This window comes from Pogoniulus pusillus, chromosome 6 (genome assembly GCF_015220805.1).
Source record: "Pogoniulus pusillus isolate bPogPus1 chromosome 6, bPogPus1.pri, whole genome shotgun sequence".
Classification (NCBI taxonomy): domain Eukaryota; kingdom Metazoa; phylum Chordata; class Aves; order Piciformes; family Lybiidae; genus Pogoniulus; species Pogoniulus pusillus.
Genome location: NC_087269.1, coordinates 26,319,341 through 26,337,637, shown reverse-complemented (window position 1 = coordinate 26,337,637; position 18,297 = coordinate 26,319,341). Strand labels below are relative to the sequence as shown.

The window sequence follows — 18,297 nt, the reverse complement described above, 5'->3', positions numbered from 1 at the left end:
TTACAGTAAGAAGGAGAAAAAAGAAAAGAATAAAAAAGACTTGGTATGAAGTAGATGCATTGCTAAAGAGATGCAGGCAGCATTTTTGGAAGAAGATTTCTTGACAGAACGTACAGAGGATGAGGAGAACAAGTAGGAGATACAAGTTTTGAGTCAGACAAGTCTGTTGCTTAAAAGTATTTCTTTCCATGTAATTGCTGCTCTTAGTTTGCATTTGGATACCATGACCCAAGTTCTCTTTTTGGTCTTGTCCCCATGTATATTATTACTTTCTTCCATCTTCAAAACTGAATTTAGAAGCATGATACCATGTTTGGATGAGATTTACTCCTGAACTCAGGCTTCTGACCTAGGAAGATGCAGTGACTGGGCAAAAAGTTGTGAATATAATTGGTTTACATTTTTTCATCCACTCCTGCTTTCTTTGATCTTTCTCTTTCCTGTAGTTTCATCAGCCTACTTGTTCTTATCAGGTTTGGCTTTTTGCCTATAACACCATAGGGAGGCTGACGCTAAGGGAATGATCTGAAAGGGTACATCTTAAATCATAGAATCATATAATTGCTCTGGTTGGGAAAGACCTCTATGATCCTCGTGTCCAACCATCAACCTAAGACCACCGTGACCATTTGTCAAGGTCCAGAGACCAGAGATTAACAATATCTCTGTCCAGAGGAGCAAGATCTGTTCTTATAGATTTCTGTGTTGGGAAATGAAGATGCAAAAGAGACCAGAGATCACCACGAAACTACCTATTAAAGGACAACAGAGGGAGAGAAGGGGATGGAGAAAGAGAAGATTTGAGAAAAAGAGAAAAGCAGGGAAGGGAAAGAGCAGGGATTACATTACCATCAACCACAGATGGTGGGGAGAGAGAGAGACTTGTGCATGGCCCAGGGATGTTCTTCTGTGGAGTGCATCAGGAGTTCTTCTGGTGGATGTGCAGCTCTGGTGGAGGTCCACACCTGGAGGTCTGCCCTTTGGCAGGCATTGCTCATATCTTTTTATAGTTTGTACATGGGTGTCTAAGGAGGTGCAGCTCCCCAGGAAATCTTTCTGTGTATTCTCATGCATTCACAGAGGCCCAGTGGCAGCACCGGGGAGGGCCTCTGTCCCCTCCCTGCGCTGCTTACCTGTCCATACCCCAAATACACACAAGCCTTTTCTCTTCAGGGTAGGTGGCATAAGATGTGCACATCCTGGGCATTCAAGCCAGGCTGAGGTCCAGGAATTTCTGCAAAGGCTCTGTCTGTTGATTTTCATCCCTGAGTTTTCAGCCAAGCACCTCCTCTGAGCCCTGGAGGATAACAAAGGCAATCTTTATCTTTGTTGATGAACAAGGGAGATCGGTTTCAACTCTCACACCCTTAAACCGCATCCCAGAGTTTCCTGAACAGCTCCAGGGATGGTGACACCACCCCCTGCCTGGGCAACCTATTCCAGCACCTGACCAAAGTCACAGGCTTTGCTCATGTTAACTTTCTGAGCAGACAGCAACTGTTTCTTCTGTTCACAGTAAATCACATGCTAATTTTTTTTGTTTTCCTGATATAAAAGCAACCCTGAATTCCTACCCAAATGAAGTTCCTGCATACAGATGGTGAAGCTTTATTTCCTTTTCACAGTTGATGATGCCTGAGAAAAGAAATCAATTAAAGGTTCCTGAGGTACTGAAGCATGCAGTTCTGTTATAACTGAATCAAGGACTGTCACCAGAATTCAGATGATTTGTCTTTACCCATATAGGGTAGGGGCTTTAATCTGTTTTCATTTGATGAATTTTAGTGTGTCATCCCACAGGAAACATCCTCACTACTGGAAATTCTACATGAAAATTTGTAGAATCATAGAATCAACCAACCAGCTTGGAAGAGACTTCCAAGCTCATCCAGTCCAACCCAGCACCCAGCCCTCTCCAATCAACTAGACCATGGCATTAAGTGCCTCATCCAGGCTTTGCTTCAACACCTCCAGGGATGATGACTCCGCCACCTCCCTGGGCAGCCCATTCCAGTGCAAATCACTCTCTCTGGCAAGAACTTCCTCCTAACATCCAGCCTAGACCTCCCCTGGCACAGCTTGAGACTGTGTCCCTTTGTTTTATTGCTGGTTGCTTGAGAGAAGAGACCAACCCTACCTAGCTACAGCCTCCCTTCAGGTAGTTGTAGGCAGCAATGAGATCAATGAAGAGAAGAGAAAATAAAGAAAAAAAAAACAAAATAAGAGAAGAAATTCTGTTGGTTTAAAATTGGTAAGAGGGGAAACATATTGATCAAATGTTGAGCAAAAAGGGCAGATTTAGACTGGAAGTGAGGAAGAAATTCTTTATAGTGAGAGGCTGGTGAAGAGGAGGCTGAAGGGAGACTTCATTGCTCTCTACAACTACCTGACGAGAGGATGTAGTGAAGAAGGGGCAGTCTCTTCTCCTTGGTGACAAGTGACAAAACTAGAGGAAATGATTACAGGCTACTTCAGGGGAGGTTCAAGGTGTATAGTAGGAAGTATTTCTTCACTGTAAAGCTTCTCAAACATTAGAATGGTCTACCCAGGGTGGTGGAGGAGTCAGCATCCGTGGAGGCATTCAGGCAGCATATGGACTTGGTGGTTAGGGACATAGTTAAGTATTGACTCTTCAGTGCTGGGTCAAGGGTTGGAGTGGATGACCTTGCAGGTCTCTTCCAACCAGGTATATTCTGTAATTCTGATTCTGTGGTGAGACACTGGAACTGTCCAGGGAAATTGTGAATGCCCTGTCCCTGAAAGTGTTCAAGGCTGGGTTGGACAGCCTTGAGTAGTCTGGTCTAGTGGAACGTGTCCCTGCCTGTGGCAAAGTTTGTGGAACTGGAAGATCTTTAAGATTCCTTCCCACACAAACCATTCTGTGATTCTATGAAGTGTTGTATTGTAGTATCTCAGTTTCCTTCCTCACACGTGTGTGCATGCACACATAGAATCATAGAATTAGGCTGTAGCCAGGTGGGGGTTGGTATCACAGTATCACACAGTATCACAGTATCACCAAGGTTGGAAGAGACCTCACAGATCATCAAGTCCAACCCTTTACCACAGTGCCCAAGGCTAGACCATGGCACCAAGTGCCACATCCAACCTTGCCTTGAACTGCCCCAGGGACGACGACTCCACCACCTCCCCAGGCAGCCCATTCCAGTGCCCAATGACTCTCTCAGTGAAGAACTTTCTCCTCACCTCGAGCCGAAATTTCCCCTGGCGCAGCCTGAGGCTGTGTCCTCTTGTTCTGGAGCTGGCCACCTGAGAGAAGAGAGCAACCTCCTCCTGGCCACAACCACCCTTCAGGTAGTTGTAGACAGCAATAAGGTCACCCCTGAGCCTCCTCTTCTCCAGGCTAAACAACCCCAGCTCCCTAAGCCTCTCCTCGTAGGGCTTGGTCTCTTCTGCCAGGCAAGCAGCAACAGAACAAGGGGACACAGTCTCAAGTTATGCCAGGGGAGGTCTAGGCTGGATGTGAGGAGGAAGTTCTTGAAAGTGATTGGCATTGGAATGGGCTGCACAGGGAGGTGATGGAGTCGCCGCCATCCTTGGAGGCATTGAAGAAAAGCCTGTCTGAGGCACTTAGTGCCATGATCTGGTTGATTGGACAGGGTGGGTGCTAGGTTGGCCTGGATGATCTTGGTGGTCACTTTCAACCTGGTTGATTCTGTGATTCCATGAATTGTCAGGGTTGGAAGGGACCCCCAGAATATTATCTAGTCCCACCCCCCCTGCTACAGGCAGGGGCACCTCACACTAGATCAGGTTGCTCAAAGCCCCATCCAGTCCTCATCCAGGGATGAGGCTTCCACAACCTCCCTGGACAACCTGTTCCAGTGTCTCACCACCCTCTTGGTGAAGAACTTGTTTCTAACATCCCATCTGAATCTACCCACTTCTGTTTTTTCTCCATTTCCCCCAGTCCTATCACTACCTGACATCCTAAAAAGTCCCTCCCCAGCTCTCTTTATAGGTCCTGTTAATATACTGGAAGGTGACAACAAGGTCTCCTCAGAGCCTTCTCTCCAGACACATACTCCTCTGGAAAACAGAGAACTGTCTGCATATGTGTTTGCATAGACAAAATGACTAGGATTGAGTGCTCCTGGGACAAAGTGATTCAGTTGCTAAGTCTTTACTTGTTTGCTTAACTAAAGAAGACTTTCAGGTGTTTTGTCTCAGAAAAATTACTGAGAAGGTGCTTGTTTCACTTATTTTTCTTTGTCATGACTTTGTGGTAGTCATGAAATATGGAAATCATAATGGATTTGCTCTTGGTTTTCATTTTATTTTGGAATGGATTTTCCTCTCTCAAACTGTTTTTCTCCCCCAGTCCTTGACATATTTCTCAGAGTTCTCACCTTTAAATTTTTCAGTAAGGTTATTACACTTGTGCAGTGGAAGATTGCCAGAGATGTGAAGGAACAGTGGGCTAAATGTCACTTGTCTGCAGAAAAGGTTCTGTGCACTTGGTGGGGGTTTTATTTTTCAAAACTCTGATAAGAAGGAGGAGGATGGTGAATATTTTTGATGGAAAGTGAGTCTTGGCATGTCAGCCTGTTTGGGAAGAATCTTTCTCTTTGAGCTGTGAAGCATTTGACACAGAGGTGATACATGCCTGTATATGTACGTGCACATCATCTACAGAGGCTATAATCAAAGCATTTAAGTTAGGAATTCAAATACTCAGAAGTTCTGGACGTACTATTACTTAATTCTCCCCTCTTTGGTACTAAGCCTAAGGCAGGAGCCTTCTGGAGCGGAAGAATGTGATTCCAGATGGTGGTGTGGTGAATATGTACCTCAGAGTTTGCACCAGTAATTAAAATCTGATGTTTACAATATCTTGACTTTGAGACTTCACTTCTTCAGTGTGATCAGGTATAGGTGATCCTGCTCCTATAGGGAGCCACCCCTCTGGCAGGAAGGTTGGACTAGATGATCTTTTGAGGTCATAGAATCAAGCAGGTTGGAAGAGACCTCCAAGATGACCCAGTCCGACCTAGCACTCAGCCCTGTCCAATCAACCAGACCATGGCACTAAGTGCCTCATCCAGGCTTTGCTTGATCACCTGCAGGGATGGCAACTCCACCATCTCCCTGGGCAGCCCATTCCAATGCCAATCACTCTCTCTGACAACAACTTCCTCCTCACATCCAGACTAGACCTCCCCCGACACAACTTGAGACTGTGTCCCCTTCTTCTCCTGCTGGGTGCCTGAGAGAAGAGACCAACCCCCACCTGGCTACAGCCTCCCTTCAGGTTGTTTTAGACAGCAATGAGGTCTGCCCTGAGCCTCCTCTTCTGCAGGCTGCACACCCCCAGCTCCCTCAGCCTCTCCTCACAGGACTGTGCTCCAGGCCCCTCACCAGCTTCATTGCCCTTCTCTGGACACCTCCCAGTATCTCAACATCTCTCTTGAATTGAGTAGCCCACAACTGGACACAGGACTCAAGATGTGGCCTGAGCAGTGCTGAGTACAGGGGCAGAATAACCTCCCTTGTCCTACTGGCCAGACTGTTCCTGATTCAGGCCAGGATGCCATTGGCTCTCCTGCCCACCTGGGCACACTGCTGCCTCATCTTCAGTTACTCTCTACCAGCACCCCCAGGGCCCTCTCTGCCTGGCTGCTCTCAGCCACTCTGCCCCCAGCCTGTAGCACTGCTTGGGGTTGTTGTGGCCAAAGTGTAGAACCCGGCACTTGGCCTTCTTAAATGCCATCTCATTGGCCTCTGCCCTCCCAGCCTGCCAAGATATTGAACAGGACTGTGCCCAGCACTGCTCCCTGGGGAACACCACTGGTGACAGCTGCCAACTGGATGTGGCACCATTCGTCACCACTCTCTGGGCCCAGCCCTCCAGCCAGTATTTTACTCACTCACTTCTGATGTTTAGGCTATATTTTATTTTGTATACATTTTACAGGCACCTGCCAGGAAACCTTCTCTTTGAACCCTGCCAATTCCAAACATTGCATTTTAGAGTTGTATTTTGATGTCAATTTTTATTTCCCCTTGCAAATTAACCTGAAATACTTCAACACTTGTGTTGAACCCTGCACTTGGCTTTGTTCAATCTCATCCCATTGACCCATCCAGCCTGCCCAGGTCCCACTACAGGGCTCTCCTACCCTCCAACAGATCCACACCTGCTTGGTATCATCTGCAAACTTAGTGATGCTGGAGTCAATCTCCTCATCTAGATTATCAATAAAGATATTGAACAGGACCCTTCTAGCCTCTAACATTCTGTGATTCTTTCACTGTGTTTCTGTGTAGGTGAATTTGGTTTAGAAACTTCAGAAAGGTTGTGTTGCATACTGCTGACCATGCTTAGGAGCTGAATCAGTTTTCCCATGGTCTGGTGTTGAACTTGGTGATGATTAGAATTTTAAGCACATATCAACAGTGATTGAGGGATATTGTGTGGCCTGTGAGTGGCTGTGGTTTTCTTTGCATCAAACAAGTCAGGATTATTCTTCTTCAGCTTAAACAAGCATCTTAACTGCTATGACAAAGAATTAAAGACCTAATTCCTGATCTAGAGAGGTTTATACTACTGAAGGTCTATAGCAGTTTGAGCATTTGTGAATAGAAAGTAATTTGGAAGCTGAATGCTCGTTTCAGGCACGATTTCCTGCGTGACTGAAGGAGCTTTACTGTTCTACCCTGCTTCCCTACTCACAAAAGTCATTACAGATTGTGTTCCTAGCGTTTTTAACCATAGCATTGCAGTTTTCTTTCTCTTCTCATTTAAACCAGAGCTTTTTATTCTTTATCTGTAAAAAGACAGTTGTGCATCAATTAGTATTTCTTTTTATTAAGAAAACCTGACTGAAAAAAAAAACCCAAACAACCCAACTAACCAAACAATAAATCCAAACCAACTGGGGTTCTTTAGCCTAGAAAAGAGGAGGCTCGGGGTGGTATCATTGCTGTCTGCAGCTTCCTGAAGGGAGGCTGTAGCCAGGTGGGGGTTGGTCTCTTCTTCCAGGCAAACAGCAACAAAACAAGGGGGCACAGTCTCAAGATGTGCCAGGGGAGGTAGGCTGGATGTTAGGAGGAAGTTGTTGTCAGAGAGAGTGATTGGCATTGGAATGGGCTGCCCAGGGAGGTGGTGGAGTCGCCATCCCTGGAGGTGTTCAAGCAAAGCCTGGATGAGGCACTTAGTGCCATGGTCTGGTTGACTGGATAGGGCTGGGTGCTAGGTTGACCTGGATGATCTTGGAGGTCCCTTCCAACCTGGTTGATTTGTTGGGCTTTGGGCAGCATTGAGTGATCTGAAATAGGAGAAGCAGGGTAACATTAGGACACAGGAGTACAGCTGCAGGGAAAGTAACCTTGAAAATGATGGCAGAGAAGCTGCGTGAGGGGACTAAGGGGGGCTGGTCAGTAAGATTTGTTACCAGGGTGTGTGGACAGCCCATACCCTGTTGTGTAACCTATCAGAATTATGCACATTGTATTAGCTCTCTTCATAAGCATTGCTTTTAGCTGCAATAAACGTTCGACTTATGCATCACATTGGTGTCACAGCATCGTTCCGGTCCCTGCACCAACGAGGAAACCCTGACATTGATTCTATGATTCTGTAACTCCTTGGCCTTGTTTTTCTTTTGGTGCTGCATTTGTTTGTACAGCATCTCTTTGCTGCTCAGCTCCAAGCTTTGCTGGCTAAGATAGCCCAGTGTTAATGTGGCCTGGGTAGGGGATGGTAGATGTGCACTGCTGTGCCATTTACCTGTGGTACATGAGTTAAACAGTGTGCCACAGTAGCAGTTATCAGCTGCTGCATTAACTTCCTGGGGTAGATGTTGTGGAGGCAGGGAATTAATGCAGCTGAGTCAGGAATATATAGAAAAATGGAGTTATTTTGTTTTCCCAAAAACCTGCTCCCAAAACTATGCACAGAAGTTAATTTAGTTGTAATTAGCAGATTCAATTTGAGAAGATCTTGCAAGGATACCGTAGGTAAATTTGACTATTTTGGACGTCAGGAGTTGGAAAAGGCTGAGCTACTAAACATAACATTCCCCACTATTGATCAGGCTGAGCCAAAAGTTTACCCCTTACAGGTGAGTCAGGCTGGCTAAGAGAAAGGGTCGTCCAGATGCTTGTCCTCTCGCTCTCAGAGGAAGCTCGTTAAGGCCTCTGAAGCCTGCATAAAGGGGGTGGTTATGGTGGGGAGCTGTCCAAAGCAGGGACTGTCCTGTCCCTCAGGAGCTTGTCCTTCGGAGCGCCAGGGGACTCTTTCTGCAGGACCTATCCAGGCGGGGGAGAACTCTAAGGCAGTGTGATGGTTTGGGCTCTTACCCACCCCCCCACACTTTGTATTTGCCCCAGCTAACTCAGACGGACCCTGGGAATATAGATGAAGCAATTTATTTACAGCTAGCAGAATTTACAAGCAGCTATTTACAATATATACAGTTATATACAATTATATACAGAAATATACAAAGGATAAACAATACAAAAGCACAACTCCCCTCCCAGAAACCTGAGTCCCCAGGAGGGGCTCTCAAACCACCCCAACGCTGCCCCCGTCCCCTCTCAACCTTACCCCAGTTCTCAGGAAGAAGAGAGGTGCAGCCAAGAGGTTAGGGAGCAGGGTTAGAAAGCAGTGATGTTAGAAAGATGTGTCTCGGTCTAAGGCAAAAGCAAGAGTGAAAGACAAAATGGAGAATGTTTTTTTTCTTCTTCCCTGAGCTCTCAGCGTGACTGTGAGAGAAGTTGACATCAATTGTTTCCATTTCACTGCCTGTTATCTAGTTCTTTTACCAAAACATTCTAGCTTGCTTCTAACTAGCACAGGCAGGAACCCCAAAGTGGAAAGCACCCCAATATTTATACCCTTCCTAGACAAAGAGCAGAGTTACCACTGCCCAGGCGTGAAGACCACAGCCAATCCCCAGCCAGATTCCAGCGCAGATATCTGCATGGGACACCCCTCATGCTGGAAGGGCCTTTTGTTCCCCCCCTTCACACCTGCAGGGCAAGGGGGGGAATCAGGTTTTTCAAGCCTTTTCCTCCCATCCAAACCACAGTGGGAGAGGAATTTTGGGGTATACAGGACTCCAGGACATTAAAAAAAAATAAATGCATTGCAGTGTGCTTCACTTGTTTCTACCTGCATCAAACAAGTACTATTTTGGGATGTGTATTTTAGTCAGTTTATACTTTTTGTATTTTATTGCAAATTTCTTTTCAAGAGAGTAATATTTAAACAGAGCTAGACTTGCACTTCCTATTTTCTTAAGTAAAAGTCTCCACAAAATGATCTCTACTTAAAGTCCACTTCTGGTTCTGATGAGTATACACAAGAAATGATCCCATTGTGTTCTCTGTGTTCTAATGCATGCTGTTGGACATACTTTTATTATTACAGACAGGTAGGGGCTGGATGGGGCCTCTGGAGGTTAAGTCCAACCTCCCTGCAAAGGCAGGTTCACCAAGAGAAGGTGATAGAATCATAGAAAAAAAAACCCTGCATGCTGCACAGCACAAAGGAGCAAAGCAGCAGAGTCTCCAACTGCATCATGCCCATTACCATACTCTTCTGTCATGGTTCTAGTTTTTGGGGCATGTTTAGAAGGTCAAAGCTCCCAGGACTGACTTGTTCCCTGACCACAGAATGGTAGGGGTATTGGAAGGGACTTCTGGAGATGAATTGCAACCCCCCTACCAAGGCAGGTTCACCTAGAGAAGGTCATAGAATCAACCAGGTTGTAAGAGACCTCCAAGCTCATGCAGTCCAACCTAGCACCCAGCCCTGTCCAATCAACCAGACCATGGCACTAAGTGCCCCAGCCAGACTTTTCTTGAACATCTCCAAGCACAGCGACTCCACCACCTCCCTGGGCAGCCTATTCCAATGCCAATCACTCTCTCTGCCAACAACTTCTTCCTAACATCCAGCCTAGACCTGCCCTGCCACAGCTTGAGGCTGTGTCCCCTTGTTCTGTTGCTGCTTGCCTGACAGAAGACACCAACCCCACCTGGCTACAGCCTTCCTTTAGGTAATTGGAGACAGCAGTGAGGTCACACAGGAATGTGTCCAGGCAGGTTTTGAATGTCTCCAGAGATGGAGATTCCACCACCTCTTTGGGCAGCCTGTTCCAATGCTCCATCACCCTTGAATTAATGTTCATCACTTTGAATTAGGTTCCTCCTCATGCTTAGGTGGAACTTTTTGGTGTTCATTGAGGAATCACAGGGGTCTAAGCTGCAATTAACGACAAGTAGTAAGAATTTAGGGTGTTTTTTCTTCCCACCTGAAAAGCAGTGCACTGAGCAGAACTCTTTTTCTAGAAAAATTCCAAGGATTTTTGTGGCAGGTTACTGCCAGTCTAGAAAGAGGAGAGATTTGGTTGTGTGATCCTGCTCTGGCAGGGGGGTTGGACTTGATCTCTTTGGGTCCCTTCCAACTCCTAACATTCTATAATGGGAATAAAGTCCTTTATCTCATCTTCAGAGAGCCAATCAGTTTGGAAAGCACTTTGCTTGGAATCATTCAGGCTAAACAAGTTCTGTTCCGAGCATCTGTTCTATATCCAACTTAGGCTCTATGATTGCTTATCTGATACCAGCTCATCCCTGTTTTCATGGTTTTGAAGCAGTTTTGCCATAATGACCTGAATTCATGGGTTGTCTTCTTTCTACAGACAGCTCTGCTTGATCAGTCCAGCATTTGAGATTTATCTTTGCTCTGGCAGCATGATGGGGGTCTGTCAGTCTGACCAGCCTGAGGTGTGTCCATGTGCCCTGGCTTACCCCCACTTTTTCTTTCACAGAGCTGATGTGTGGGCTGATAATTGGCTTCAGCACTGCAAGCAACATGCTGAACACTGGTGAATAAAAGAAGATATCTGCTCTGGAGACAATGCATTGGGTTCTTCTGCACAGACCTAGAGTAAGGTCCAGCTAGCAAGGCAGAAGTGAAGAAGCTGTGAAAGAAGATTGCCCAGAAAAACAGAAGGAATATATAGTGCATTCACCTGGAGTTTTCAGTGACTGCCCATGACTGAAAGGTGAGATTTTCTGTAGGTTTTTTTTGTTTCAGTCTTTGTTTATCTCTTAGATTCATGGAACACAGCCTTGTTATCAAATAAATTGGTGACTTGCCTTTACTATGAAAAGTTACCTGAAGAAGCACACCTCTTAATTTGCTTTACCTTGATCGTTGTTCTTAGACTTTGGTTTTAGGGCACTTTTGGTGCCCAAATGTCTTTGGAACAAACATTTCCAAGCAGATGACTCTTACCTGACAGCTTAGTGAAGAGAAATGGAGAGATGCAGAGACTGAAGAAAATGGTTGAAAGCTGGAGGCAGACTGGAAAGGATTATGACGGGATCCTTGGTAGGAGGCTGATATGAAGCAAACACAAAATACAGAGACTAAGAATGAAATGTTGAAAAAATAGCTTGAAAAATAGATCAGTTGTCCCATTACTTAATGCTTTTGCATCAAATTCATAGAGCATTCAGCAAACAGCACCATGGCTCTAGCTCAGACATTTATGGTGGCTTGCAGGAATGGCCAAAGGGATGAAAGTAGTGTTTCCCTCTTGCCTTTTTTTTTTTTGCTGTAAGCTGATAAAAATAGTCGTATCTATGGTTTAATTTGTGGTATATGCAATTATAACTGACAATCAGAACTGAGGAGGAAGGCTGTGGTCAGAGTAGAGAAAGCATTAGGAAGGCTGTGGTTTGTCCTATGTGTATTAGGAGCAGTCTTGCTGTCGTGTGTTCAGTGGGCAGTATGTTACAGCACAGTGTGCTGGCGGGGAGAGAGTAAAGGGCAGAAAGCCATTCCAGGCAGAAACAAAGTGCTAGGAATGGCACCATTTCTACATGTTGACCTAATTCTGCATTTCACTGGCAAAATAACTTCACTAGCAAGAGGTAGGTGTTTCGTGTGAAGTCGTTTTCTAAGGGTGACATTTCAGTATTTGCTCATCTGGTGGTTGACTGAAAGGCTGCTAAGGCTGCTCTGTGGGGAATGGAATTAAATGTTGTAAAAGATTCACCACTTTTGTTCATGATAAGCTCAGTAGCACAGTCTGAGTTTTATTGGTGCTGTCATCTAAAACTTGATGTTCTTCGTTGCAGTGCACAGGATTTTCTGTATTCACATCTATTTCCTTTGTCAGTCATAGAATCAGTCAGGTTGGCAGAGACCTCCAAGATCATCCAGTCCAACCTAGCACCCAGCCCTATCCAGTCAACTAGACCATGGCTTTGCTTGAACACCGCCAGGGACAGCAACTCCACCACCTCCCTGGGCAGCCCACTCCAATGCCAATCACTCTCTCTGCCAACAACTCCCTCCTAACATCCAGCCTAGACCTCCTCTGGCACAACTTGAGACTGTGTCCCCTTGTTCTCTTGCTGGCTGCCTGGCAGAAGAGCCCAACTCCACCTGGCTGCAGCCTCCCTTCAGATAGTGGTAGACAGCAATGAGGTCTGCCCTGAGCCTCCTCTTCTGCAGGCTGCACACCCCCAGCTCCCTCAGCCTCTCCTCATAGGGTTTGTGTTTCAGGCCTTTCACTTGTTTTGTTGTCTTTCTCTGGACACATTCCAGCACCTCAACATCTCTCTTGAATTGAGGAGCCCAGAACTGGACACAGGACTCAAGGTGTGGCCTGAGCAGTGTTAAGCACAGGGGCAGAATAGCCTCTCTTGTTCTACTGGCCACACTGTTCCTGATCCAGGCCAGGATACCATTTGCTCTCCTGGACACCTGGACACACTGCTGGCTCATGTTTAGCTACTATCTACCAGTACCTCCAGGTTCTTCATTGCAGTGCACAGCATTTTTCATATTCACATCTATTTACTTTGTCAGTCCACATGATTTATCCACTTCTGAACCTATTAAAATGTAATAGATTGGTAGGTTAATGTATTAGATACTACCTAGTCAGAATTTGTCCTTTTTGGTCAAGGAAACAGGGTTAGAATTGACTCAACTGGAAAATGTTAAGCTACAATTTATATCACTGTCATAGGTTAAAATGAAAATCATTTGCAGAGTAATATCACAAATAGCAAATTAAACCAGAACAAGTTACTCCCTATTAATAATTTACATTGGAGTAGCTATTGTATATGAGAATAACTGTAATTTAACAACAGAAAGGCTGTGTTTGTTGGGCAAAATTACAAATCTACATTAATTCTGACATGCTGTTGAGGGTTTCCTATTGTGCTAGTTTGAGCCTAGCTGTGATATTTTAGTGAGAGGAATTAGAGGATCAGCTGTGAAAAGGAAATCATGGTGATGTCTACTGCACTCATAGGCTTGCTGAGATGGATAAGAGCAAGAACACAAACATAGATAACAGAGTTGCTCTCTGGCTCTGGCTGTCTCCCTTCTCTCTCTAAGCTACTGTCTGTGTAACTAATCCTTCTGCTTCCTAACCCCCCTGGGTGATTCTCCAAACTCACCTTGAATGTAAGGCAAAGTCTGGGATAAAGTAGAGGGGTGGAAGGGAGGTGGAAGTGTGGTTGGGAGCCCCTCTTGGGGACTCTGGTTTCTGGGAGGGCTGTTGTGTGTCTGTATTGCCTTTTTACCTTGTCTATTTCTGTCTCTAGCTGTATCTGTTGTAAATGCCTACTTGTAGATTGTGCTAAGCTGGAAATAGAAATCTTCATTCTTTCATTTCCAGATCAGCTTGATCTAGGCTGGGTGATTTTTCTTAAGTGTAAGGGGAGCAGGTAACACTCAAACCATCAAACTTACATAACGTTAGAGGTGTGTTTTGGGTTTTGTGTGGCTTTGGTTTGATTTTGTTAGGTGTTTTGTTCACTCTTGTTTTGTGGGTTGGTTTTGTTTCTTTGATTTTTTTTGGGGGGGAGGTGGTATTTTTTGTTTGATTTTTTTTCTCTCTTACAAGGTTAAATTTCAATTATTCTGAGGAAAATAAAATCCAGAGCAGAACTAGCAGCAAGATTAGACTCTGTTTAGCATAGAATGGCTGAAAAATGGTTTCTATTTTCAACCAGTTGCAACTTCTAAATAAAACAGAAACAAGAATAAGAAAAATAAACAAAGCCACCACAAACAACACCCCCACCCCTCACTCTTATGAAATCCCCCAGACTAGATTCAGCTGAGCTTGAAAATTGAATGAAGCATTTCCAGCTCAGCACAATATACAAGCAGGTTACTTAGAATATGTACAGCTATAGACAGAAACAGGCAAGTTAAAAAGTACTGCAGAAACACAACAGCCCTCCCAGAAACCAGAGTCCCCAGGAGAGGCTCCCAACCACCCTTCCATCTCCTTTACACCCCTCTGTCTTACCCCAGACTTTGCCTTATGTTCAAAGTGAGTTTGGAGAATCACCCGGGGGGGTTAGGAAGGAATCACACAGACAGCAGGTTAGAGAGAGAAGGGAAGCAGCCAGAGGAACTCTGCTATCTATTGTTTGTGTTCTTGTTTTCATCCATCTCAGCAAGCCTATGAGTGCAGCAGACATCACCATTGTTTCCTTTTCACAGCCTGTCACCTAATTCTTCTCACCAAAATATCCCAGCTAGCTTCAAACTCACTCAAACCACAAAACCAAACCAACAACAAAACCCCCAGGCTTTAAAGATGGAAACTTCTTTCATCTGTAATTTAATAACAAAACTATGTACAGATAAAAAAAAAAAATCTATTCTGAATTCTGTCCCTTGAGGGCCAGACTTAAAGAATGCAGTTTCATCCTTAGCTGATGAAAAGCATTCCCAGGTAGTGGAAGACAATCTATTAGGACTGCATTTGCTGGCACAGAGACCACACACTTCTTTTTTTCAGTGTCCCCCCTATTTTTTTTTTTCTTTGACAAAAGCTGGCAACCAAGTTCAGGTTTGCATAGAGATTTCCTGGCAACTCCTTATTTCTTAGCAGTGGCACCTACGCTGACGCCTGGAAGCTTGATTTGAATCAATACATTTAATGGGTATTAAGATTCATTCTCCCAGCACTCCAAAATCCTTTGGCAGTTGCATTAAACTTTCAAATCTCATATAAATTTCTCAAGCAAATTTATTTAGTGCTCTCAGTTATGGCTCCCTTGGACAATGTAAGAGCATCATAAAAGTTGGCTTTGGCTACAAGGAAGGGTAGTGATGGAGCAAGAGAGCAGTGTCACCCAACCCAAAGTCAAAGGATCAGCAAAAGGCTGTCAGCCTTATGTTGTTTATAGGAGGAAACTTATAGGAGGTGCCATGGACAGTGGTACTGAATGCAGCCTCAGCAAGTTTGCTGACCACACCAAGCTGTGTGGTGCAGCAGCCAGGCTGGAGGGCAGGAATCCATCCAGAGGGACCTGGACAGGCTGCAGAGGTGAGCACAAGCCAACCTCCTGAGATTCAACAAGACTAAGTGCAAGGTCCAGAATCTGGGTGGAGGCAATCAATGCCTAGCACAAATGCAGGCTGGGCACTGAGTGGCTGGAAAGCAGCCCTGAGGAGAGGGACTTGGGGGTGCTGCTGAACAAGAAGCTGAACAGGAGCCAGCAGTGTGCACTTGCAGCCCAGAGAGCCAACCAGGTCCTGTTCCAAAATATGATAGCAATTTCATCTTTCAGATACTTTAAGCAATGTTTTCTCTTTAAGGCAGCTAAAAATTATCAATTGTTATCCCCTCTGAAATGGTTAAGTTGTGACTGAATCACAATAACTCTGTCTTTCATTTTTGCTTAAAGACCACAGGTTCTTCTGCAGTTGTTCAGGAGAGAAAAGGTGATCTTTCTGAGTTAAAAACAAAAATACTGGAGATTAAGAAGATATTCTTTACAGAGAGGGTAGTGAAGGACTGGAGCAGATTGCCCAGGGAAGTTGTGTATGGCTCCTTCCTGGAGGTGTTCAAGGCTAGGTTGCATGTGGCCTTGACCACCATAGTCTAGTGGCAGGTATCCCTGCCCATGGCAGGGGTTTGCAACTAGATGATCTTGAAGGTCCCTTACTACTCAAGTGGGGTTGTGGTATGTGGCCTTGTCCACCATGGTCTAGTGGCAGGTATCCCTGCTCAAGGCAGGGGGTTGGAACTAGATGATCTTGAAAGTCCCTTCCAACCCAAGTCATTCTGTGATTCTATGAGTTGGTTTGACAATATGCTGCTTTGCATATACAAAATAGATTCAAAATCCTGGTTTTCTGGTAGTAGCTGTGGATTTAGCATGTCATACTGCTTGAGAAGCAATGAGATGCCGAGAGCTCTGAAATGATCTAAATTATTGAGATCAATTGTTGCTTCTGTTACCTTTTCTTACGTTGTAATAGGAAATTTACCCTTTTTTTTCCATCAGAAGAGTTGCTGTTGTTGTTGTTACCATGAGAAAACTACTGTGGAATGTAGAGGAATTTCTTAAAGAGTGTGTGCTCTATGCTCAAGACTATACAAATGGAGTCGGAATGAACAATCAAGGTCTCTGGTGAGATTCACATTGAGTCATGCAGAGTCCATGCAGCATCACCCTGATCATATTGGTCTGTGTAGCTTTGTCCTTCGATCTCCTGCAACAACAGTGGAAGGCTGCTGTGTGTTAACTAAAGGCAGCTGTGCTCGCTGTGACCTGGCCTATCAGGAAGTAATTTCCTGCTTTTCCTTTGAATGACATCATTCATTATGCAGGTCATACCAGTTAGAGTTCAGACCTGGAGGCATCTCAGGAGATTTGGTAATTAAGAAGTCAGATTACTGTGGAATAGGCAGTGACATGAGCCAGCACTGCCAGGCTGTTAAAGTCCAGATATGCTTTTCCACCTGAAGATAATCTCACAGTTGGTGTTAATGAGCTGTCATGTTCTGTTGGTGCAATCACTTGAATGTTCTCTTTGTGCTTATATAGAGCTGTGTTCCCATTTGTGCTGCATATTTTGATGGAGTATCAATATCTAAAGCTTTTATTTATGCATGGCTCAACTGTCTCCAAAAGTACACCTCTGTCAGGTTGAACATCATTGGAAGTTCCTGCCCTCCTTCCTGCCCTCCTTCTTCAGTGGTGTCATTCAGGCCATAATACATTTCACTGGAAGTAATGTGTTATAACACAAGGGCCCCAAAATTATATTGTGTGCATACTTTGGAATACTACAATCAGAAAGATAACATAAAAATCTTGCTCAATCCTGATGTTATTTGGTTGGCTGATGTTTCTTTGGGGAAGGAGAGTGCAACCTGATGGCCTTTGGTTGGTCGTCTCTGCCAGCAAGCAGCAACAGAACAAGGGGGGACAGTCTCAAGTTGTGCCAGGGCAGGTCTAGGCTGGATGTTAGGAGGAAGTTGTTGTCAGAGAGTGATTGGCATTGGAATGGGCTGCCCAGGGAGGTGGTGGAGTTGCTGTCACTGGAGGCATTGAAGCAAAGCCTGGATGAGGCACTTAGTGCCATGGTCTGGTTGATTGGACAGGGCTGGGTGCTAGGTTGGGCTGGATGAGCTTGGAGGTCTCTTCCAACCTGGTTGATTCTATGATTCTGTGATGTGGAATCTATCTCCATGAGTATCCACTATAGACATATATCTAACAAAAGTGCTTGCTGCCTTTCTTATGTTTATCCCAAATGTCAGGCTGTAGTTTGCAGTCTGACAGATACCTGAAGGTAATCTGAAGCTTACATAGGTAGATTGATTCTCCTGAACAATAGGGGAGCCACTCTCATTTAGAAAATGTCATTCATCTCATTTAGACTTGAAGAATCAGGATTATGCTCTGTTGTTTGATGTTGCAGAGAACCCCAGGATTGCTTACTCCCTAAAGGTTAAACCTCTTCAGTGCAGGATGAATTAATCTTTTTGATGGCTTTATCCAATCTTTCAAACATGACATAAGAACCTCGTTGATCACTGAAACAGTAACTCCATTATTGCTGTTGGTATCAGGTGTTCTCAGATTGTGTTTAGGTGTGGTTGGAAGCTTCTGTGTTCTGTCTGGCTCTGTGTCTGGGAACTGGACATACTGCTCTTTAGCGGTGGGACATCTTGATGGGACACTCTCCAGGGGCACCTACACGTCATAAACTCAGAGCTAGGCTGCCTGGCAAAGCTTCTGGAACAATGATGTTTAACATCTTTGCCAGTGACATGGACAGAGGAATCAGTGCACCCTCATCAAGTTTGCAGATGACACCAAGCTGTGTGGCACAGTCAACTTGCCAGAGGGCAGGGATCCATCCAGAGGGACCTGGACAGGCTGCAGAGGTGTGCCCAGGCCAACCTCATGACATTCAACAAGGCCAAGTGTAAGGTCCTGCACCTGGGTGGGCAGAACTCCAGGCTGGGTGGGGAATGGCTG

General features: G+C 45.1%; 1 protein-coding gene across 8 annotated transcripts in view; it reads left to right on the top strand.

Annotated features, from left to right (window-relative positions):
• Positions 1-18,297, top strand: part of PCDH15 (protocadherin related 15) — a 1,224,756-nt gene that overhangs the window by 182,350 nt on the left and 1,024,109 nt on the right. For all 8 annotated transcript variants that reach the window (XM_064145003.1, XM_064145009.1, XM_064145013.1 and 5 more), the window contains one exon: positions 10,803-11,039. The gene's annotated coding sequence lies outside the window, so the exon portion shown is untranslated. The remainder of the gene's footprint in view (positions 1-10,802; positions 11,040-18,297) is intronic.